This window comes from Thamnophis elegans, chromosome 3 (assembly GCF_009769535.1).
Source record: "Thamnophis elegans isolate rThaEle1 chromosome 3, rThaEle1.pri, whole genome shotgun sequence".
In the NCBI taxonomy this organism is placed as follows: domain Eukaryota; kingdom Metazoa; phylum Chordata; class Lepidosauria; order Squamata; family Colubridae; genus Thamnophis; species Thamnophis elegans.
Genome location: NC_045543.1, coordinates 26,162,041 through 26,187,495, shown reverse-complemented (window position 1 = coordinate 26,187,495; position 25,455 = coordinate 26,162,041). Strand labels below are relative to the sequence as shown.

Sequence of the window (25,455 nt, the reverse complement as noted above, 5' to 3'; positions counted from 1 at the left end):
TTTAGAGGCTTGAAATCTTTCCAAATCATAATCAGTGTGGCTTGGTTTTTATAGGACACAATGGGCTTTAATAGACATTTGCTCACCACAACAATATCAGATGTTTGGATTTATTAGCATTAGTACAACACATTATGAGGTGAAGGTTTATAATCATCCTAGACTATTAACAAACCACTTCGGTGTTGGCCTGTATAAAATGTACCTGTGTGGTTGATATAATGTTACATTGCTGGCAGTGATATTATCTCCAGAGCTTAGGAAAGGTTGTCTTTTTGTTTGTTTTTCTAGAGCTTGCTAGTTGTAATTCTGAAAATGTATTAGGACTTCAAAAGGGTTAAGGGATACAGCACTGCAATTAAAAATGCAGCTTGCCAACAAGCTATTTTCCAACAGTGGTATAAATATGAGATCTGCTCGTCTGGCTCATTTACAAGCCTTCATTTTGACTTCTTTCACACAACTGGTGTTTTTGTGTTTAATTTAACAAGAAATGAGTAGTAAATGAAAGCTGCTGCCTGAAATCCCACTGTGAGTGTGTTTTGCACTTGGCTCCCCAGCGAAAAGGCAATTTGTGAAATTATGTGATAGAGTAATTAGATGAAGCCTGGGCTTTTGATTGTTGCCATGCATATGTGGTGGAGCTTTGCTAGAACAGGGATGATGTGGAGTAGGGGAGGGGGGGAAAACCCCTTAGATGATTATTCTTGAAAAGTTGGCTTAAGGCTTCATAGTTTATTTGTAAACAAAATATTTAGTGACAATCTAAGAAGCCGTAGTAATCATCTGCTCATAAAGGAACTGAAGCAGAGCTCTGCATGTTTAGAGGGGGCTCATGTAGCATTTAAGGTAGGAGGCAGATTCCATGTTAATATAATTAGGACCTAATTTGCACCCTTTGCACAGAGATTTATAAAGTCTAGATATTATTTTCTATTTTAAAGCACATTAGGTATACTTCAGTGCAGCAATTCACTGAATAGAACAGGTGTGAGTCATCTTCCAGACATCTCCCTTCCCCCAACTCTGCCTTTTGCATCATAAATACAGAAGCATTTTTAAGCATTTATACCAAAAGGGGAGAGGCATGGTGGGCTGGGGTGGAGAATGAATAGAAAGAATGTCTGCAAATGAGGCAGTAATGGACAGTTGCCCTTTATGTACTGATGGATTTCTCAATGGTTAAGTAAATTAAAGCAAATGCTAGAAAAATCAATAGGCTTGCAGAGTCTTGGTTGTGCCTCATAGACTTCAGGACAGAATGACAGATGTGGTGCATATGACCCATTTAAGTATTAATGCTTGGGAAATTGCTTCTGCGTGCAAGGTTATAGGCCTAGAAATATTGTTAGATTAAATTACAGACAATAATATTTTTAAGGATATGTGCGATTTATATGTTTCAGTTTAACTGTTCTTATGTGTCACATTTGTCCTGGAAGATTAGTTGCTTAGTTGTGTCTGTGGAACAGTAAATCAAATTTTAACGTGATCATGCAGTGAACTATCTTCTGATAAAGCTGTATTTAAGAAGGCACATGTGTTACACAATCAAGCATGCAGTGAATTTGTTAAAACAACATTATAGGCAATAGTATTTCAACACAGCAAACATCATATACTAATCCTGTTTTGTGGTGTTGGGGCAAACCTAGGGTAAGACATAGTGGTGGTGTTCTGTGTAGATTTTAAAGCAAGTCACAGTGATTTAATGGGAAAAACACACACCTGAGGAGCCACTTGTTAAAACTTGAATATCTACGTATCTCATGATCTCAGGAAAGTTTTTGATGCTCACTAATGGTTGATAAGCATGCCTAGAGTTTATGGTCATTGCAAAGGCTGACAACACAAAACATTCTTATCCATTTGTAGCAATTCTTTAAAGGGATCCCCAGTGCAAGAATAATTAAAATTAAAATTAAAAAAAATTGTAGAGCATAGGTTCTCATCAACACTTAGAAGAACTGCAAACTGAGAAAACGCACCATGGGTACCTGGTCAAGTTTTCCCATTACAGTTAAATGTTTCACCTTTGCCTTCTTCATGGGGCTGTGAAAAGGACTGGCTCAAAGTCACTCAGCTGGCTTTGTGCCTATAACAGGACCAGAAGTAAGAGTCTTCCAATTTCTATCATGGTGTGCTTAACCACTCTACCAAACTGATTCTCTATTTCTGCTTGAAAGCAGTATTTATTTCTAAATATTCACCTGTTCCCATATAGAAAATTTTACAGTATATCTATATCCTGTTTTCTTTCTTCTGTTTTCTTCAACATTTCATTTATCTGATAGGCTTCATTGTGAATGAGCAATTGTGATAAAGAAACAAATAACTACCCTCCCCTTCAGATAAATAAATTCATGCATATTTATGTAGAAAGGATGTGTAGGATGCTTTTCTTCATGACTTTCTTCTTTGTAACAGTGTTTGTTTTGTGTTGTTTGGCCATTCCCCCTACCCCCAACTAAGACTAGGTTCATTTTGCCACCTCAGTTTCTGTTTGTGCTTCAAAGTTGGCTCCAAAGGCTTTGACTGCAAGTAGAGGAGGCAAATGGCCAAGGGAAGTCATTTTATATGTCAACTACTTTGAAGTAATATTAACATCCTGCTGATGGTAACAGAATTGAGGACTAACCACATGCTGATCAGGCAACTTCTTCATGACACTTGAAGAATATTAAGAGACTGTGTCAAGACACAGACACCTCCTTTCACAAGTGACAAACAACTATTGCTGTGTATCTTCTCTATTAGAACTCTCTATTCACACACAAATTCTTGTCCATCTGAGTGAAAAATCACACTTTCAAAAGACAGTATGTGTATGGCATTATTGAAATATGACAGTAATTCTTCTCTTGATACTAGATGAAATTAGATGGTAAGATTTGTTGCATTTATATGTATATCAAGGTATCAGTTCAAAGCAATTTGGGGGGACCATGTTTGGATGAAGCGAAGAAAATACATGTGCAATAATTAATTGGCAGTAAATAGAAGGAACAGTACTGGCTAAGCTTTTGGAACTAATTCAAAATATTTGAGACAGCTAGTAAGAAGATGTAATTGTATACATTACAAAATGGTATGTATAACAACCACATTCCAATGACAACAACATACCAACAACACAGTGGTATGATATAGGATTTGTTTTTAGTACAGATTTCTGTGATTTATTATCCAGAGTTTTAAGCCTATATAGATCTACATGGTGGTAAATTCCACTGAATTTATTCAGGCTTACTTCTGAGTAGATATGCATTGAATTACATTTTTAGATTACTAAATCCTGAGAAAGGAAATTCCATGCTCTCAAGTGAATAGGATTTGATGAGAACAATTATTTTGAAAATATTTATCACTTATAGTACTCCTGATTTTATATTGAGTTATGTGTGAGCAGATACACAGACATACACAGACACAGACACACACACACACACACACTGATACACACAGGATAGATAGGAAAGATTTCACTGAGTGGATCAGTCTTATTTTACTTGTGTGTGTTTAATTATGTCCATAGGTATACCTCTGTATGTGTGTGTGTATTTGTGTGTGTGTGTGTGTGTGTGTGTGTGTGTTCTGTGTGTGTTCTGTGAGTGAAATATGAAAGGTGAGTAGGGCAAAATCACTTAAAATTTGGTATTGGAACTCTATTATCTTTCGAACTTCTTCCCTTTTAAAGGATTTACTGTATATAATTAATTCTAGAAATGTTATTTTTTATTGTAACCCAATCTTGAGAACGGCAGCAGCAACAACAATGACAAAGAGAATTGATCATTCCTTATTCATGTATACACTGATTCAAAATAATTGATTTAAGCAACTATATATTTCAATTGGTGACTTTTGCAAACTCACAACACAGAAACCATGGGATATTATTTGGAAGCCCATTGGGGATATATTTGGGTGTTCAGGCTAGATGAGAGAATTGTCCTAAAGTCTGACAGGCCTGGGTTGTGTAATGTGAATATGAGTGATGACAGAATCCTGTCATTTGCCCGCATGTAGTTTCATTGCTATGGTGACAATATGCTGTAATGAAAGTTATCATTTAAGGTCCAGACACTACAGAGTGTGGTAAATATAGTCTTCAGTTTCCTGTGCTGCAGGAGATAGTATTCAGTGTCAGAATGACACCAAAGTATCTAATGATATAAATGAAATGGGGACAATTGACTTCTGGTTAGCAGCTTTGTATTTGTGGAAAAGCTTTTTACTAAAATGCCTCCGTCTTTTTAGGTTTTGCTGGTTGCTGATTAAATAAATAAAAGGTGAACAAACATTGTGTGTGTATATGTCTCTGGTTAGCTGATTAGTAAAGAAGTGGTCAGGTTTCAGCAAATGAGCAAATACATTAATCAATGTTTAATTGACAACTGTACTCTTAAAATGCATATGTTTGTAGGAGTCTCTCAGACTGGGTCATTTGTTTTTAGCCAGACCATTAAGGATCAAAGGTCACTGGGCATTCAGAAGCCATTAGCCAGTTGTTGTTTTCTGCTAGGCCCCCATATTGTCAACTCTCTAATCACCCTGGGCATTTTGCCAGTAAAAAGGTGGGGAGGCCAAGATTCAGACTGCGAATGGATCTAGCACATTTTTCTGAGTTGGAATAAATATACAACTTATTTATTTAATGTACAAGGCATGTTCTTTTTCAGTCAATCAAATTATACAAAATTGCCAGGTTTACGAAATAGGTTTATGAAATAGAAAGCAGATACCAGTTTGATGGTGCTGTATGATTTGCCTTTGCCCTGCTGTTTGAAATCTGCAATTTCATAGGGTCTTGTTTTGTTGACACACAAATGGCACTCAGATGGAAGGGTTGTTGCTTGTATTTTCTCTAATTTTGGACATTATATATATATTTTTTCCTGTAAAATTGATTGGTATTATTTCTCTGTGCTGGTAAAGAACATTTAGCCATAATAGGCTTGTGTTCTTAGAAACAAAGATAAATGATTTTAGCTGCTGAGTCAATCCACTCAGTTTACATCCCTCACAGTGAAAACATCATCAATTACTGGGTTGACAGGAGCCTGAGACTCAGTGTAAGTTGCTCCTTGGGGTATTCATATTGGACCAAAATCCATTGGCACTCAGCAGCATTCATCACTTCCACCTACATAAAATGATTGGGTAAACGGCAAGGTGAATTATCAGAGGAAAAGAAAGAAACATTGATTTTGAATAAATTCAGATAACTAACTTTGGCCTTGAATAAGAGGAAGAAGAAAAAAGCATTCATAAAGCTGCTGCTTTTCTTGCCATTTAGCAGGGAGTAACCCAATACCCCTAACAAGCTCCTATTTAAGATGCCATGAGTTTTCTTTGTGAGAGCATAATTTGTCATTTAATCTGTCAGGCTTTGTTACAAATCTAAAAATGTGCTCTCAAGTTAATTAGTCAGCAAATTAATTTTTTTAGAACATTTTTAAATTTACAAATACTAACTCAATAGTCTCCAGAGGAAAGGAGATAAGGATGCCTACTTGACTTTATTTGTTAGGGAATTCATTTTTCTATATACCCATTTATTGAACTGATTGATCATTTAAACCCAGTACAGATAATTTTGATTTTGGAACATTCTGTTCTACTTCTTGGCCTTCTGTATTCTACACAAATCGTCTGTAGTTCTAGACTATTGCATTTAAGTCTCTTTTTGCATTTAAAATCTTACATGTCATACTCACTTAAACTAATGAGATTTACTTAATTGCATGTTACATACCGGTGTTTATTTGCAACAATTTTGACTACTTCAAAAAGGAAAGTACAAAATTTTTTTGTAAAGTATGGATTTTAATCATTTGCCAATTACTCTTGAATATTTTTGTGTATGTGTGCATGCACACAGCTTTGAGTCAGCTTTGACTCTGAGAATTGTCTGGACAAGGCCCTGAAATTTTCTTGCCAACATTTGAGAAGTGTGATATTACCATTGTCTTTTTCCTATGGCTGGGACACAGTGTTTATTTCAAAGTCATCCAGCTGATTTTAATGCCTAAGACAGAACTAGAACTCACAGTCTTCTAGCTTCTGTTCTGGTGCCTTAAACATTACATCAGATTGGCTCTTAGACTTGAATACAGACCAATATAATTAAATATGGGCTTTTATTTAAAAAAAGATAGTTAGAATCATTAGATGTTACCTAAGTGTTGTCTCATTTTATCTCCTGAAATTTTCTGCAGTTTCCAGAATGTGCTCAGATGGATGTGAGCAGTTTTGACAAAATATGGGGATGGTGGGTTGCAAGATAGAGAAAGATGTATTTTGCTGAAAATCCTGTTTCATAAAGAAATCATACTTGTGTCTACCACAAATCATTGTGTTTCAAACAATAGGATGTAATTGTAATTTTGGTATTTCTAACAGAAGTGTGAATGTGTGACCTTTTAGAAAATGGATTTATCTGTTTACAATTGGTGGCTTTAAAAAAATGGAACATGGTTATTTGTAGAGAAACATGTGAAGATATGATGAACCGGGAAGGGAGCAGCAAATGGATTTTAAAAGATGCACAGTAGTTGGAAGGTTGTCTGAATATTTTTTCTCCGAAATGACAGTTGATATACAGTTCCATTTTCTCCCATCCTATCCCAAAGTGCTATTTAGATGGAAGAAATGCAATTGACAACGTCTGAAATGTTAGCTTAAGTCAGAGGTGGGGGATGATACCCCCTCCCCTTTATGACTTGTGGTCTTGAATTCTGGGAGTTGATGTCCACAAGTCATAAAAGGGGCATTGTTCCCCACCCTTGATTTAAGACAATAATGGTATCATAGCATTCAGATACTATAGTGCAATTTATTTATTCTCGTTTGAGCAAACATTTGTTTTAGGAACCAAATTTCCAGATGGCTTAGTGTTATATTAATAAATAATTTAAAATATTCTAAGATTAGCAAATTATAATAGGTGCATTGCATTGCTCAGATTATGGTTTCAAATTAGATGTCTTTTGAAAACCACAATAGAACATTCTTTAAAATAGAAGTTATAGTCTTCCATTCAGCCAGATTGCCTTATATTTACTGGCCAGAGTGAGCTAATCATGCCCCAACACTGAAGAGAAAACTGCTGTTATAACTTCAGCTTGATATTGAAATATTAGATGACCTATGATCCATTGGGTCATCCTGTGAGAGATACTTCCTTACCAAAAAAGAGAACCAGAATGACCTCTGGCAGGTTAAAAAAAACACTGGGAGCCAGGAGTGCTTTTTAGCTTCCTGCCATCTTCCCCATTGACTTTGCTGTTGAAAAGCAAAGTGTTGAAAATCAGAATCATGTGACCATGGCTGACCAAGCCTCAGGGCCAACAACTTTCCCAATATAACTGGTCTGAATAACCTTGAAACTTCCATCTTACCAGAATCATGGATTTTGGATATGTTGTTTAAATTATCCCATTTGACATACCTTGATTTAAAAATGGATGTCCTGTATGATGGACTTTTTTGCCCACTTGAAGTTTACAAACAGACAGGAGAGTTTTAGTAGTATATCGATATTCATTTTGGACAGAAAATAAGCAATTGATTGTAAAATAAGAGATACTGCATAGCATTCTGTGTAAAAGATAAGTCCTTTCTGAGACGGCAATTACATAGTAGGAAATTGGAAGGAATGTGAAAGTCCTTAATGTTTTCTTCAAGTGCCTTACTCTATACTGTAGTGTCACCATTACATCGGAAAGTATTACATTCTCTCTCTCTCTCTCTCTCTCTCTCTCTCTCTCTCTCCTTCCTTCCTTCCTTCCTTCCTTCTGCTTCTGTTAATTTTTATGCTCCTTATAAAACTTTAAATTTTTTTAAAAATTTAAAAAACCTTGTTATTTTGTAAAGCCAGCTCATAGTGCCTGGTTCCTGACGACTGCTTCCTAATTTGATTTATTATCTGCCAGGTGCTCAATTACACAATGCATAAAGGGGAGGGTTATTTCTAGGACAGATAATTGAATGTTAATATGCATTGACATAGTTGTAGGAATGATGGCCAGTAATCCTGTCTCGTCTTATTGGCTGCAGATGAAGAAGAGTGTAGTTGTCACCTCAAACTTGGAGTCTCCTTGCAGTAGAGCCAAATGAAACTATTGGAACTATGGAACTATTGATCTTCAGCTGCTTTTCTGGGCAGAGGTCCCTTCTGTTAAATATTTTTCATGCTCAGGCTTCTAGGAGTGGAAAAGGTAGCTTACAAAACTGTTCATTTTAGTCCTTATACTTCCCAGATAGAGGCATGTTGAGTGGTCCAATAGACGAAAAACCCTTTCAGCACTTTGGGTACCTAGGTTGAAACTACTCTAAGAATTTTTTTCAATTGAATTGTTTCCCCCCCAAAAAATATTTTACTGGTATAATAAAATACCTAACATGCAAAGCTGCTGGTATTCTGAGTTAGGCATTCCTTCAGTTGACAATAAGTTGTCTGGGGGAATTTTATAGTTCACAGCAAACTCTAGATACTTTTCATAGCCTTGCATCTTGCAATTGAACTAACAGCATTTTTTTTTTGCATGATGCATAAAATATAGTAAAAAAAAAGCTAGGTATTTCATCAGGTTTCCACCCTTATGTTTGCTATGTAGGTATATACTTCAGAAAAATGAGAAGCAGATTGGGGGCAATTACCAAAGCCTCTGGCAACTCTCAATATTACATTCTTAAAATAGGGATAAACAGAACATTGGTAATTGCAGAGGTATAAGTTTGCATTTTGTCCCATATAAAATTGTTTATAAATGAGACCCTTGAGAACATCCATTATCACATTTTGGTTAACGTCATAAATTTAAAAAGGAAAAAAATATATCCCAGTAATGCTGCGACCATGCTCTTGTTTCTCTATTATTAAAGCAAGTTGCAGTGAAAAGAGAGACAGAACATTTCTGCACACAATGATCAACTTCTTTATCACATCATCAAAACAATAGGATTTCATTTTTTTATAAAAAATAATGTGAGAAACAAGATTTAATCATTGTCTTTCTCTTTAGCTCTTCTTTGCAGAGACCCTTTGGACTATAACTTTTTATTTAGCTTTTCCTAAAAAAGAAAAATGAGATGCTATCTTATAAAAATAGGGCCTTCTTTCGCCTAGCATTTACCAAGCAGATTAAGTGATCTTGTGTTTTTACCATGATGCATTTTTAATGGCCATTGCAACATAAATGTGCTGAAAGCTACATTAAAATCTAAATGCTTTTCCTTCAAAATCCATTGATTTGACTTTTTTCCTCTTTTGATGAAGTAGTTCTTGCAGAGGATTATTAAATCTTTGTTCCTTTACTGGGAGGCATTTGGGGAAGGGGATATGCTTTTTGTCTTCCTCCCTTGCAGATTCTCCAGTTACCTTCCAAATGGTTAAAATGAAAGCCCATGTATGCGTGAGGTTTCTTTTGTCTTTAAAAGAGGGGAAAAAACAACCCCAAATAAGATGATTACCAGTGAATTACTTAGATCAGGCCCTAGAAATGATTCTGTTTCACTTTACGTTTATATACCTCACATGCCTCATGGTGTCCTGTTGAGTACCAGCTTCCACAGGGCTGTTTGATAGGCATAAACATATATATGTACAGTATGTTTGTTGGTTGAGATATGATCAGCCCAAGCCAAGTAGCTGAGAGCAGCATGCTATGAATAGTTCCAGTATAGCATTCCAAGAGAATGAGGCAGAGGGGTCTGGTCTTTTGAACTTCACAGAGGATGTTTGTTTTCATTGCCTTCAACAAGAGATGAGTAGCTCCTAAAGGACTGGTATCCTGCAAATCCTATTTAGGTTAAGCCTTTTACATAGCTACACTCTCATTCCAAATGCCCTGCCTGGTAAAGGAATGCCCATTGACATCAACAAAACTTTTTGTATTTATTTAGAAATTAGACTCTCACACAACAGAGATTAACATATTTATTTGGGATTTACTGTCATGTTAGAAGGTTTGCAGATTTAGGGTCATATCTACCATGTACATAGGAAAACACCCACACAGCTAAGAATACATTTGCTTGAACTTTAATGCAATTCTGTCTCTATTATCTCATGCCACTTTAATTCAGTGGAGATACTCAACAGATACAGCCAATACCGATGCCCTTCTTACCAAGTAGTAAATTTGATGTGGTAGTCTGGATTTTGGAAAATACAGGGATAACATTTTCCCCTTCATATACTTTAGCATATGGAAAAATGAGGTCTTATCCCAAGCAATTCTCCACATTTATAAACTGAAAAATTAGTCATTTCCCGAAGTTTTTATTACCTATCGTGTGTGTGTGTGTGTGTGTGTGTGTGTGTAAAGCTTTAGACATTGTCTCCAAAGGTGCATAATTTTTTGCTGGGGTGCAAATAGAGCAATTTTCTATGTGAGCTTAAAGCCATTGCATCATTTCATGGGATCCTATGGCTGCTTTAAAGTGTCACTGGCAGCAGCTATATTCACTCTTTCGATGGATGTGGAAGATTGAAGCTGAAACATTGCACAGCCCTACTTGATATTATTCATGAGTCAATCCATTTTAAAAATTCAGATAAAAGAAGAAGAAAAGTAAGAGGAAAAGCAACTAGAACAGGAGTCAGACGCTTCTGTTTCCCCCAGGTCCTGAGGGTTAGATTCTTCTGCATATTTGCAGTTTGTTGATTTTGAGCGGTCTTGAATGCACCTCCACTGATATCTGCATAGGACAAAATCCCTTCCTTCTCCATAGCAACTTGGCTTGAGAAAATAATGTCATATTGAGAATGATAGGATCTCTCTCTCTCTTTATCCATCCATCCATCCATCCATCCATCCTTCTTATGTAGCCGTCTATTAATAAATGTGACTCTGAATAGAAAAGAACATTTCTTCCTTTTGTAATTATCTCTTGCCAGTTGGGGTCAAGAAACAGAATCTGTGGTCTAATTTTGGCAATTTAACAATATACAGCTTAATGGCTAAAGTTGTATTTTAAGAAACAGGTTGTACTTTTTCTCTATGATTTTCCATTCTGAAAAAAAATTAAAATGTATGTAAAATTTTAAAATGTAATTTTTAATTAAAAAATTAAAATGTTCCCATTACTGTTCCCATGTGCTGAATATACTTATACACATAAATATATAACTTATTTATTGCAGGTGAAAAAACCTGAAATGATGGTATGGAGGAGGCAAGCGTAATGCTATAACTTTACTCCAACTTGTATTAATAGGAGGAACTAAATTTAACCGTGTAATGATCAATTTAAAGAGGAATGCATAACCTGAAGCCTCCAGAGTCTGTTTTGCTGAATTGTAATTTTTGATGTTATGGGGAAAATATCAGATAGCCCTAATATTTAGTCCATTTAAAATAATAAGCATAAATTATACTTAATTATTGTTTTGGCTCCAACATTTATTTCTTTATTGGGGTTCTACCCACTTCTTGAAAGTGAACTTTGTAAAGACATCTAAAAGGAGTGTTTAACATTTGGAAGGAAGCGGGTTATATAATCCTGAAAAATAGTATGTAACATCACAGGAAACACAACTATTACACCTACCAGTAATATATATAAGTTTAAATAAATACAGATGAACTCACAGGGGTGTGAATATGTCTCTCATTGATTTTGATTTTATGTAGCAAACTGCAAGCAGCTACTAGCTTCATACACTAAAAAGCAATACATTTTTTTTTAAATAGATCATTCTTCCTAAGAGAATAATCCCAAAGAGATGGGGAGTTAGAGAAAGAAAAACATTTTGTTGTCCTCTTTGAAGTTCATTGTCAGTATGAATAAATGCACACAGATTAATCTGTAGGAATGGAGTAACCATTTGTTTCCTTAAACAAAGACACACTGCAGCAAAGAAAGTATAGAGCAGAAGTAGGCATTTGGGGGGGGGGGGTAGTCAGCACATTTGGAATTTTGAGTGTATGTCATTGATACTCTAACAAAATGGTTGCCATGGTAGAGTTAGCCTATTCACAAAACGGCTGCTCTGATGGCTATAGCCAGTGAAAAAAAATCCTATTCATGTGCTAGGAAGCAGAGAGAGGAAGCTGTTCCTGCCACACTCTCCAGGTCTACAGTTTTTCTTTACTCCCCGCCTCACCTCCCAGTTGCCTTTTTTGGGGGAGCGGGGGGGGGGTAGACAGACATACCTCCAGGCAAAATGCTAAACTGCAGTTATATAATATTTGTATTTAATATATTTATTTTTCATAAAAGGAAAATAAGGACATTCTTGAAAATAAACTTTATGTTAAAAACTGTCATTTGGCTTTGGCACCTGCCACTTTTAATTTTATCATAATTATGGAATCACAGAAGTGGAAATAAGTACAAGAATCATCTGGTCTACTCCTCTATTATGTGCAGGAAAACCAATGGAACAGGTATCTGTTGAGCCGCTTCTTTAAAAACCCCAAAAATGGGGAACTCAAAGCTTTTGCAAGGAGGCTGTTTCAGTCTTCCACTTATGTACAAATCTGACCATTAGGAAGCTTGTCCTCATAGTTAAAATCCAGGTAATTGTTGGTAATAAGTAATAAAGTAATGGATATGTCTAATCATTATTTCCAGTCCTACTTCTGTGACCATGGAAAATAGTTTTAGACCGTCTTCCTCTGGCTTCTTTTCTGTAGACTAAACAACCTAAATGCCTTTAGCCTCTCTTCATGTCCCTATATTAGCCTCTTTCATTTAAAAATAAAATAAAATGTTACAGATGGAGTACAAGTCTGGAAATTGATAAGGCAGAGCAACTGGGAGATATTGGACATCATGTTATTTGTATGTAACTTAAAGTAGAAGTCCCTAATCTGTGCACTGGTACTGGTCTGCAGCCCATTGGAAACCAGGCTGCACAATCAGCAGGCTAGCAGGCAAATCTCTGTTTGCCTGCACAAAACCATCCCCTCCCTGCCACCACTGCCAGTCTGCGGAGCCGAAAAACTGACTTAAAGGAAAAGATCTTAATAAGGAGGAAAAGAACTAGTCAGGAACTAGTCATTAGCTGCGGTCACAATACCATTTCTGCTTCAGCATACGGTACCTGAGAGGTTATCTCAGGTACCACAGCCATATTTCTACCATTGATGGGGAAAAATCCACTTCCTGCAGTCTTATAAATTCATCTTATTCTTTAAATCCCATAATTTTATTCCCATGCCCATAGTATTAATTCCATAACCTTGAATCACACATCAAATAAATCTAGGAGCCAGAGCAGCTCATGGAGCACAGGTGTCACATGGGCACACTGAGGCATTCCCAAACTGCCCTCACTGCTTCTTCTGGACCAATTGAAGCTTCCAGATGGTCTTCAAAGGCATTCCTATATGAAGCCTATTGCAATGTTTGAGATATGAGTGACTTAAAGGCTTTCAAATCCAGGAACTGGTCAATTGGTGTACCAGATATAGCTGTGTAAAGGCCTTCCAGATTACAGCTGCCACAAGCTCATGTAATAGGAACTATAAGTCCATGAAAACTGCACCATTCATGAATGGGGAAGTGCAATCCTATCCAAGGGCAATGGTAGAATAACCCAGGAATCATGTGGCCCTAATACCCATAGCCGGTAGCATTGAGTTGGAGATAGTTCCTCTTCCCACTTACCCACTCACACATCTCCAGGATACACCTCCTAATAGCTTCCTTTTGCTGACCTTGGCTCAAAAGATATAATTGGTGTACTGATGATACCGAACTCCAAACAGTAAATAACCTCACCAGTATTTTTATGGAATTGTTGAATTGGAGGGGAGAGCAATTGTGGCACTCCACAGAGGAGGATCCTAGAGAGTAACCTCTCTCCCCAGTCAATGCCAACTGGAACTGGACTCAGATATTTATCTGAGAGGGATGATACACCTGTGGATGGTAACTTCTTGCAGTACACAAAAAGTTCTAATTTTTAGAAAAGATACATTGCATCTTCTACATGAAAAATAGTATAGATTTGATTTGGCTTAGTTCCAAGCTGAATTTTGTCAGACTGATTCTGTGGTTCAGGAAGGAACAATAGATCCCTCCAAAGTTACTTGAGATCAGTTAGGGCTTATGTGTGAGTCAGCATTTGTGAATGCCACACAATAGTAGGTGCAGTACTTGCCAAAATTGCTATTTCTTATGTTAAACATGAGGATGAGGGAAAGCCCAAAGGGAGTCAAATGAGTGACATCTGTATTGGAAGCTTACACAGACCATCTCCAAATTAAAAGATTTAACCATATAGAAGGGGCAACCATGCCTGCAAATGTCATATAATTTAGTCCTAAGTGTGCCAACGCATACTTTTAAAAAAGATCAGAAAAGCTTCAAAACTGCACAACTTTGAAAGCCAAACTTCATCATTTCATGAGTCAGAGTTCAGAGTTGTTTTCCAGAGTGAGATAGGTGGCATATGAATTTAATAATAAATAAGACATTCTTGCTAAAAAGATAGCTTGGATTTTGGATAGAATCTTGTGGTTGTAGCTCATCTTTATAACGCTGCTGAATATTACATTATCCTAATTGCATCTTCATACTTTAGTTATTTCTATGTCATTAAACATCATAAATTTGGCATAAAAATTCAGAAGATACGGTCTATAAATTTGGGGATCCCTCATAAGAATTTATCTTTTTGTCATAGTTATATAGGATGTGTGTAAGTATTTATTTTTGCTGCAACAAAATCATTTGCAAAGAAGAATATTATTTCCAAGTTGTTTTCACTTGTCAGCATTACCTCCCATTCAGCACATCAGCGTAATATGCTCAGTAGAGTTTTACTGAAACTTTTTTCCTACACCAGGAAAAATATAATTTGCAGAAACAATGTACTTTTAAAAAATTCCATTGGTTAATTGATACATATACTAAATATAGGAACTGTTCCTCTTTGGGAACCTATCATCAGCCTTCCCCAATCTGGTATCCTCCAAGTATGTTCGACTACAAATCCCATCATCCTGGTAACCATAATCAAAAGTCCTTATGATTAGGGATTATGAAAGGGGTCAATTTATTTGGAGATTACCTAAAAGACCTTAGTGCATCTGGGCATGTAATACATTAAGATGGTATGAGTGTATCTTATAATATGGAAAACATTCTTGGATCAAGCAAATAATACATTTCAAAACATTGCCTTTGTATTTATAAAAATATTGTTAATTTATACACTAGTGGAATGGTAAAGGTTTATTCCTGCAGAATCAATGAGTAAGCTTTTTTTTAAAAAAAGAAAAAGGACCATATAACATTTTGTAATGATCTACTTTACTTTCATTGTGTTCTGCTCTAATACCTACAGTTGTCATTGTACATTTTCTCTCAAGTTCAAAGTTATTTAAAAACACGATTCAAAGTGCCTTATAGAAGTATTGTAGGAAGGAGCTTGAATTCATGCAAGGAGTTTTACAGGATTCCAGCAATTACTTTGAACTCTTAGGAGAGGATTTCTGTTGGCTAAATTAAGAGGAAAGATCAGAAAACCCCATTGCAAGAATACCCTTTTACTAATATAGAATTGGATGCAGCCTGTTATTTTCCTATACCTTTCCATAGTTTATAAAAGTGTGCTGATCCTCTCCCTGCCTGATCTCTCAAAATTCCTGCAGAAAAGCTTACTTTCATATAAATAACCATCCATGGTTATTTTGCCCACCTAAAATAAAATTGGTTTGAAGCAACACTTAGAAACTATATGGTACACTGTGATTCTATCTTATTAACCTAGTCTATGCTCAGCCCTTTGTTTAATATTTTGGTAACATTTTTTAAATAAATTTCCTATCCATTACTTGCTCTTCCTCTGGATACATACATACATCATACTCAAAATGACAACGCTTGACAGGATGACTCTCTTAAATATTGTTAGGTGAAATTGCCGTAGCCTAGTCTTGGTTTTTCTGCATACCATACAGAAAACTATTGACAGTTTACTTGTTTTGTAGCAAAATAGCCTTTGAACTTCTTACAATAATTGACTCAAAATTACATAGGTGTTATTCAAGCCAATATAATTTTTAGATCAAAATAGACCAGAATGATCAGAATAGATCGGTGGGTTCTGTAAGAAAATGTGAACGAGTTGAGTGCTTGTGTTTGTTCAGCCATGACTTTCTACAAAATTCTCCATTATTTCCGCTTGCCTCCCTGTCTTCCATTGCTTCTTAGTGATCTGTGTCCCGTGGCCAGAGAGCATGTTCAGCCCTTATTGTTTTGCTGTTGGGGATTCTCCCACTTAAGAGATCTGTTTTTACATATCTGCACTTCTACAAAGCTTGGAGTTTTATATACGCTTTCCATTTTGTGCATACATAATGCCATTTCATGGTGAAAGGACTCAAAACCACATGCTGAATCTTGGAATTGATCAAATAAAGCTATTAATGTGTGGCAGGGATCATTTACATCTCTACAATCTCTGATGTTCTCTGTTTTCCAATAATACTGGCATGTTCTCCAAATGGTCATGTATAACATAATTTATATTAATGTTCCCTTTGGTTTTCCACATTCTTTAAAAAGGCTAGGACTCTTTTCTTCATTTTGCAGCAATAAAATTTATTAGAGTTAGAATTATACAAATATTTTCTGCAGTGAACATTTGACAGCTATTAAAAGTGAATATATGTCCCTAAACACACAATGTGAGCAGTCAGAAATCCCAGTTGTGTGCTCCTATGTGGTTATGATGCCCTTCACACTTACATATTTATTGTAGGCACCACCAATCTAAGGCAAAGTTGATTACTAAATCTCATATGAAAAGCAGCCTTCAATGTGAATTGCTGAATACACTGTGAATAAACATCAGGAGCCTTTGTGCAGCCGATGATATGAAAATGAATTCCACAAGCATAATGTCCATTTGATATTATTTGTCTGGGTAAATCATGAAGCAGAAGTCTGTGCTGCATTCACCTTGCAATAAAAACATGATGCCCTCTTTGCGAAAAATGCTCTTGAATGTAAGATACTTCTGACCCTTGAGTCCAGGGATGTTTTTACTAAGAGATGTTTCAAAGAACAAAAATAAAAATCACCTTGGCCAGAAAATAATGTTATTACATTTTCTTCCAGCATATTCTTTTTTTTTTAAAAAAAAAGGTGAGGGCAATCATTACTGTATAGTATTTCCATTATCTGACATTATTTTTCATCTTTATTGTTTATCTATCGTTTTTTACTGCACTTTTAATGGCATAGCTGGTCAGAAAAGGTGAGGAGGAATGTGCGTACATTTGGCTGCTGTTAGTGCCTACTAGCTGTGCTTGAATCTTTGTCCCTGTAGATTTTAATGTCCCTGCAGACTGCTGGCAGCCTGCTTCCAGCTGTGGCAGGCATGATGCAGTGAATTGCTTTTGAATGTTCTTTACTCAAATAGGCAGTAATTACAAGCTTAAAGAGGTTTAGTGGTCCAGTAAACTACATAATCACCCCTGAATTAGCCTGGGCTCATCAGTTGCAGTCCAGCAAGCTCAAGACTGCTGTTTGTAGGCAGTCTTTATCACATAGCAACCTGAGCAGCAGGTGTGGAACAGCAAGAATCCCCCATAAACACAACTGTCTACTGGGGACAATGATCTCTAATGAGATGAGGCTACACCATCACTGTAATTTAAGTGGGAAAATAAATGCCAGAGAATGTGCTCCTGCTCCCAGCAAGATTCTTTAGATGCACTAGAAACGGGATGATTGCTCTCTTTGGGATGGAAGATTTGTTCCTGTTTTCTAGATTTTACCTATTTTTTTTTAATATGAGTGTACTTATTTTTATAGATGATATTAATCTATTATTCTTTTATCAAGGAAAAATTAAATATGATGGATAGCCCAAGTGCATCCTTTGAGGAGTCTGACAATTCTAGCATAGAATTTTAAAACTAATAGAACACTTCAATTCTTGCCCTAATTTTAATCAGATGCCTGGTTACTGCTTCTTTTTAAAAAAAAAAGAGTTAAGAGTTTTTTAAAAAATAGTTAAGAAATGTTAACTCTTTGCATGCTGACACAGGACATTTTCCATATCACAGCAAATTAACCTGGAAAACTGCAGTGAGTTGTATTCTTTCTGCATAGGATTGCAATTGGCATATTAACCTAAGCTACTAAAAAGTACTCCTGAACCCAAGAGTTTCTTGATTTCTTTATTATTCCCAAGATCTGAATTTGATCCTTTAGAAGAAGTGGAAGTAAAGCTATGAATCTAGGAAATCCATTTTCCTGTCCTCAGTTATTGTTAAAAAAATGTTTGTAGGTAGATTCAAGAATTTCATTACCTTCCTAGTACAAGAAGATGCTTGGGCCTAAACATCATCTATTTACAGATGACATTTAATCCCAAATCTCTGAATAATTCCCCCCACTTAATTTCATGTAGCCATAGTTTGCGCTCTTTATTCAGGCAACCAAATGTCTTTTCAACCCATAACCAGGTTTGAAATTGTTGGAATAGATCTTATTAGTAGATCTGATATTGCCAGACATTGAAAAGACAACCATAAATTTCAGTTGTGATACATTTGATATTTAACAACAGTTCTCTGAAACAATCTAAACTTGGATCTAAACTTCAACAAAAGCTTTTTTCAGTTTTTTTTTTACTCAAAGCTACAGTAGATACAGCTGCACATTTCAACTCTGACAGATTCTCCTAAGGAAGAGCAAGTAGTATGTTCTCCAAACAGTTTATCCATTTCCTCAGGATGCAAGAGCTGAAAGATATAACTTGTCGCTAAAATAGCTCAACACCACAGTTATCTTCATCCACAGTATCTCTGCGTATAAATATGTTGAAACACTGATACACATTCAAGTGACCTTATTCATAACATTTCTAAAACTTAGAGTACAAGGTTTTACATTGTTTTGTTCAAGAACTTTGCAGAACAGAAAAATAAATCCTGATCAGGTAGAAATTCCTCCCTATCCAGCAGCCTCCAGGAGTAGATTGTCTCTCATTCCTGCAGTTTATACAGGGAAATATCACACGTGATCTAGCGACCAATGGAATGACTACTCGATCCCAATTTTGCAGATTGAGTATAGATATTAATTTCAAAAGTTTACAACTGCCACAGGAAGCAGAGAAGCCTATATTCAATTTATCTCATCTTTTTTTAAGGATGTGCTTGCATTTTGTACACGTTAAACCCACATGTAAGAAAGATTGCTCAATTGAAAATACTTGCTTATCCTTATTTATTATAATTTGTGGTGCACAAGTACAGGTAGTCCTTGGCTTACATCCAGTTGCTTAATGGCCTTTTGAATTTAGAACACACACACACACACACACACTGCCAAACCTACTTATGACTTGTTTTCAAAGTTATGACAGCTGCACCCTGTTCCTTACAGCCACATTATTGCATTCGGAATCCTCATCTTTATAGCCATTTGCAACATCCCACGGCCACACGACTGTGATTTGTGACATTTTTTGTTACTTTCTACATTTACTTCTGGTTTCTTTCAAAAATGCCCATTGGGAAATGGGCGTGAATTCACATAACCACTACAATGTTCGGTTATCAACAAATTGCAAAAAAAAAAAAAAAGTCAAAAAATTGGATCCAATAATATAATGCTTCGACTTGTGACTGCAATGACTTGCAACCGTATTTCTTCAGTTAAAGACTGCCTATATGGCAAAACATTTGTTATCCAATGTATACAAAGGGAGGTCTTGAAACACTGACAAACAGCACAGTAAGAAAGCAGGGGAATGATGTAGTGGTTAAGGTGTTGGCCTGGAAATCAGGAGAGTGTGACTTCTAATCCCACCTTAGGCCCAAAACAACTGGCTTGGTCACTTTGGGCCAGCCAATCTCTTTCTATCTCCTTGGGTTGAGGAGAACAGATGGAGGAAGGAGTATTCAATATGTTTGTCACCCTAATGTGTGTGTATCTCAAAAAATAATTCAAACAACTCAATAGCTTTAAAAAAAGGTGCAATAAAAATCTAAAATAAACTGATTAAAGGAAAAGTTTTAATCATACATGGAATGCATCTTTAAGCTTGTTAAAACTGCTTAGATTAAAACATGAAACTATTAATTGAAACCTCAACTTCTAGTCCTAAAATATTTAATTGAAGGAATCTAGTTTGTATTATCTTAAAAACAATACATATCCTTTCATCAAACTTTTTATAACCATTTGGGAGAATATTGATTTTTTTCCCTCTGATTACATAGTTATTTTCATTAATATCCTAAAAGGTCTCCAGGTAGCTTTTTGGTAGAAACTTTAATTAATTAAAAATTTGGTTTAAATTCACGTGGCTGTTATAATTGACTAGAAATGCTTTTACTAAGTAATTGTCTCAGTGTGGCTTGCATGTAATATTTCATCTCTTTACTGTGCTACATTTAAGATAATTTATCATCTGTGCATTTTTAATTAATGAGCCAAGCTGATATCCTTTATATGCAGCCTATTAATTTGTCAGTACTTGAGCTCTTGTGTCTGGTCCAAGGGCACATGAACCATCATTTTGCTGAAGCTACGCTAGTCTGATTCTAGTTAGTTACTTGGATTTGAAATCATCTGAGAATCTCCAGTAGACCTGCTTTAGGTTCATGATGAAAAAAAGGGAGGATATATGTATTATCGTATCTCAACTGGGGGGGGGGAGAGAGAAACCCATCACTCAGCTATATTATATGCAATGCTCCTTACTTTTTAGAAATAAAAGTTAACAAAACGTATATTTCTTCAACTATGTTTACATAGTTAAATGCTTTAGAAACATCACCAGGTGTCTCACAATAAAAGGATTGTAGTATGCAAGCAAGTTTCAATGCATACAGGATTAATACAATCGTAATTGTTGCCACTGATAGAGCTCTGTGTTACTTTCAAATATCCTTTCATTATTACAGTCCTTTGTATATATTATACCAATTTTTATAAGTGGGTGAAATAGTTTGGATTAAAGCAATTGCATTATAAATCTCCTCATAGCAATCCAATTTATTACAGCATAATCATAAAGAGAAATGCAGCCTTTAGCATTTCCAATGTATGCTGTTTCTGCATATTTAAAAGGAAGTGGTTATAATCTTTTGCTTTTTCTCCTTCAATATAACTTTTTCATTCCCTTCATCATCTACAATCTATATAGAATATTATAGAATCATCAATAGAATTAATCATAATTTGTAAAATAAATGTGTGCATAAATTGGGGAGGGGTAGTTCTCCTGATTCAAAGCTTTTAGCATATTCAGGAGATTTATAAAAGTAGCTTGCATGAATGACAAGAGGCTATAATAGAAAACCCACTTAAATTAGTGCATTCTTAGTTTAAGAAATCTGGAAATGACACATTTATAGTTGCATGTATTTTACCTTTCTCCCCTTCTACCGTTCATGTAATGCTTTAAACATAGTATTGATAGCTGTATTGGTAGCACCTGGTTGACCTTATCTGAGCTTGGAAGCTTCCGGAAGCAGGGTCAGATAGCTGGATAGGCAACCACCAGGAAATCTGAGACTTTAGGCTAGACTAAGAAGTTAGGGACAGCTTAGTGGATAAGATGCTGAGTTTGTCGATCAGAAAGGTCAGCAGTTTGGCAGTTCGAATCCCTAGTGCCGCGTAACAGAGTGAGGTCCCATTACTTGTCTCAGCTTCTGCCAACCTAGCAGTTCGAAAGCATGTAAAAATGTAAGTAGAAAAAATAGGAACCACCTTTGGTGGGAAGGTAATAGCGTTCCTTGCGCCTTTGGCATTTAGGCATGTCGGCCACATGACCACAGAGATGTCTTCGGACAGCGCTGGCTCTTTGGCTTTAAAATGGAGATGAGCACCGCCCCCTAGAGTCAGGAGTGACTAGAACATATGTGCGAGGGGAACTGTTACCTTTACCTTAAGAAGTTAGAAAACATTGCAGAAGAAAGTGGCAACCCATTTGCTTATATACTTGCCAAGAAAACTGTGAATGTGTCTGTAAAGTCACAAAGAGTTGAATTTGACTCAAAGGAGGCCATAGCTTTATAGCTAAGTTTACCACATTGCTAGTTATGGTTAATAATGCAAGAAAACAGGAGTGGAGAACAAAGCAAGTAAGAATAATGGAGCCCAGAGTTTTCCCAGTCCATTTTTCAAGCTATGTTTTTCCCTTCTTATATTTACTAGATGGGCTGCACATGCATGCACACACACACATAGATAATTAAAATAGAGTTGAACAAATTTAATTTTAAAAAGCAGCAATAGAATTCTGTGAACTTTGGTAAAACTGGAAGTCAAAAGTATTGCATGTTTTACACTATGCCTTAAAAAAAGCTATAAGCCACATTTTGTGGAATTTGTTTTCAAATTTCTATCACCAATTTGCAACTTGAGGTCTCAGAAAATTCATCCTTACTCTTAAAAGCAAGGGATACTTTTATTCTAGATAGTGAAAGATGAAACCTAAGAACAACTGTAAGTTTGAAAAAAAAATCAACTAAATTGTAACCCCTTTGAACCCATTAACTTTCTCTGAGAAGCAATTTAAAAGTTTAGTTCTTCAATGATACACCCACCTCTAATTTATGTATTGAATATGTTGGAATAGTGCTATTATTAATGCACTTTTAATAAGCTTTTTACTTCATTTAAATAATGTAAGAATTCTATTCTCATTTTTTTTTTAAAAAGCTTGTTGCCTTTTGTGGTTTTTGTGCCATCCTTTCAATGTGTAGTTGTAAGTACAGTGGAATGATTTTAATATTATCACAACTGCTCTTGTTAATCAGCAGTATCATGAATAGCAAATTTCCATTGTAATAAAGTCTTGCTATTGCCAGATTGCCAAACCAACATCTCCAAGACTTCATCTTGGGAGGCATACAGAGACAGGGTCTCTAATCTGTCACTACTACAGTAGCCAGCTATAGGCATCTGCTAAACATTGTTAGATGGTAAAATATTTATCATGGATCACCACTTCCTTAGTCTCTTCAACATTCTCCCTGTAATTATGGAATAGGACCAAATGGTTTTCCTAGCCATTTTACACCATTACTACATTCAGAAATTTTTTTGCAACTCACTCTAGAATTAACTAATATCAGCTTAATTAAGTTTTGAACTATTTTTTTAAAAAAGTTGGGGAAAATGAGTAGAGGAGGAACAAGTATCTGATCTACTCCTTCCTTGTTCCTAATCTTGTTCCCTTTCAATAACATGTATCATTTTTTAACAGAAGTTAAAAGTAGGGCATTCCAAAACAGCCAAGGAATCCTATTTATTAAAAATATGCCTAACATGTAGCAAAGCAATTATAATTAATCAGGAATAACTGTTTTAACTATATGAACACCTTAAAAGATGGATAAAGTTTTCTGTTGCTCTTGTGGAACACTGATGGGAAAGAATTAAGTTATTTAATAAAGTTTCCCTTTCCAAATTATGACACAGGGTATTGCTGTAATTCTTTCCATGTCTTACTGAGTTCCTTCAGTGCAGTATGTAATAACCAATTTAAGACACAATTAAAACATCAAAATGGAAAAGGCAACTAATAATTACAAATCTTTACATAGTAAAATTACAAAAGAACAATCTAATAAAAAGTAATTTGCAATCACTAAAAGAGCAAAACTAATTAAGATACATGGAATTTCATGCCCTAGCATACTTAACATATAAGACAATTCAAATTAATAAAAACATCCATAAATAATAAAACATTTGAAACTCTACATATTACCTGCTTGGTTAAGATCAGATTTTATAATATTGCACAGGCTATGATCACTTTCTTCCATTATAAAGCAGATTGTAATATATTTTAAAATCCTTCCTAAAGGTATTAAAAGTGGCTGTAGTTTAGGGATCTGTTTCAACATTCTGGAAGCATATATCATGACAAACCATGAAAATAACATATGGAAAAAGAGCATGGGCTAACAAACATCTCATTTGAGAATTTATGCTAACATAATTTGGAAATAGAAATTTTTTTTAGTGATGTGTTCCATACATGATAGAAATTACTGAGAAACATGTTGCTAGCATGTTGCAAACATTGTATAAGTAGTTACGGAATAATAGAATGGGAAGGATCCTTGGAGGTCTTCCAGTCTAACCCCATACTCAATATGAGACCCTATCTATTTCACACAAATGTCCAATTTATTTAAAAGTCTCCAGTGATGAAGCACCCACAACTTCCAAAGTTAAGCTGTTCCATTGATTAATTGTTCTCTCTGTCAAGAAATTTCTCCTTATTTCTAGGTTGGTTCTATCCTTGATTAGTTTTCATTCAATGAACATCACATTTGAGAATTTAGGCTTGATTAGTTTTCATTTATTGCTTCTTGTCCTATCGTCAGATGATTTGGAGAATAGGTTGACCCTCTCTTCTTTGTGGCAACCCCTTAGATTTTGGAAAACTGCTACATGCCCCCAAATCCTTCTTTTCATTAAACTAGATATACAAAGTTCCTGCAAGCATTCTTCAAATGTCTTAGCTTCCAGTCTCCTGGTTAGTACCTTGACACCTTTACCTGCACAGTTGACTTGTACTTGATTCTTGATGTTTTTGTGGAAACTTCATACTCTTCTGTTGGTAAAATAAGTGAAGTGGTTTGCTGTTGAATGTTTTGTTCAGTCTTCCTGTCTAACTATAGCTCTGAAATTCCTTTGGTGTTCCTCAAATAATGTTTTCCCAGGCCCATCTAAGTAGCCTCTGGTTGGAGAAGAGGTCAGCAAGGTGCTGCCATCTGTTGAGGCATATTTGGAATAAGATGTACAAAAGTGTAAAGAGCACAGTAATTGAGAGAAATGTGCATTTCTTTGTGTTTGGATACAGTGAGTTCCCAACAGATGAGCACTTCCTTTGTCACATAAGAACTGGAGTCCAAAAAGGTTTGTGTATGAGTGAACATGTGTGCATAGAAAAGGGCAATTCACTGCCTATGGAGCAGAGAACGTTGACTTATAGCATGGGATTCAGGGAAAGCTATCATTAAAGATGTTTGCCTTGTCCCAGCATTCAATTATTTTAATATGCTTTTTATAAACATTTGGTATTTCCCGGACACAGTTTTGGTTCACTGTTGCATTGAGCCCTTCCTTACTTTCTACCAAGCTGATTTAATTGCTGTGTTGGTGCCGATTATATTTAACCTCTTTTGTGTGTAAGCAATAGGCTTTTCTTGTTCACTAGGTGCAGGCTGATGGTTCTTTAATAGTAGGGGGGTTTAATTATTAGAGCACCTTTCATTTCTTTTCCATAGAGATGCAGAATATAAATATAATCAGTAAGATATTGACAGAATTGAGGAAGTTCATTATTTTATCAACCGATTAGTAGCAACCTTGACTGATTTCAAAAAAACCTGAGCAGGGTAGGGTCATATTAGTATGTGAATAGAAATCTCCTGGCGTAGAAGGAATGACAAAAATATGTGCTGGAAAGCAGTATCAAATTACTTCCACATTGTTGCCAAAAAT

At 35.7% G+C, this 25,455-nt stretch overlaps 1 protein-coding gene across 4 annotated transcripts in view; it reads left to right on the top strand.

Annotated features, from left to right (window-relative positions):
* The window catches only part of MEIS1 (Meis homeobox 1), a 178,554-nt gene that overhangs the window by 105,310 nt on the left and 47,789 nt on the right, over positions 1 to 25,455 (top strand). The gene's annotated exons all lie outside the window — the stretch shown is intronic.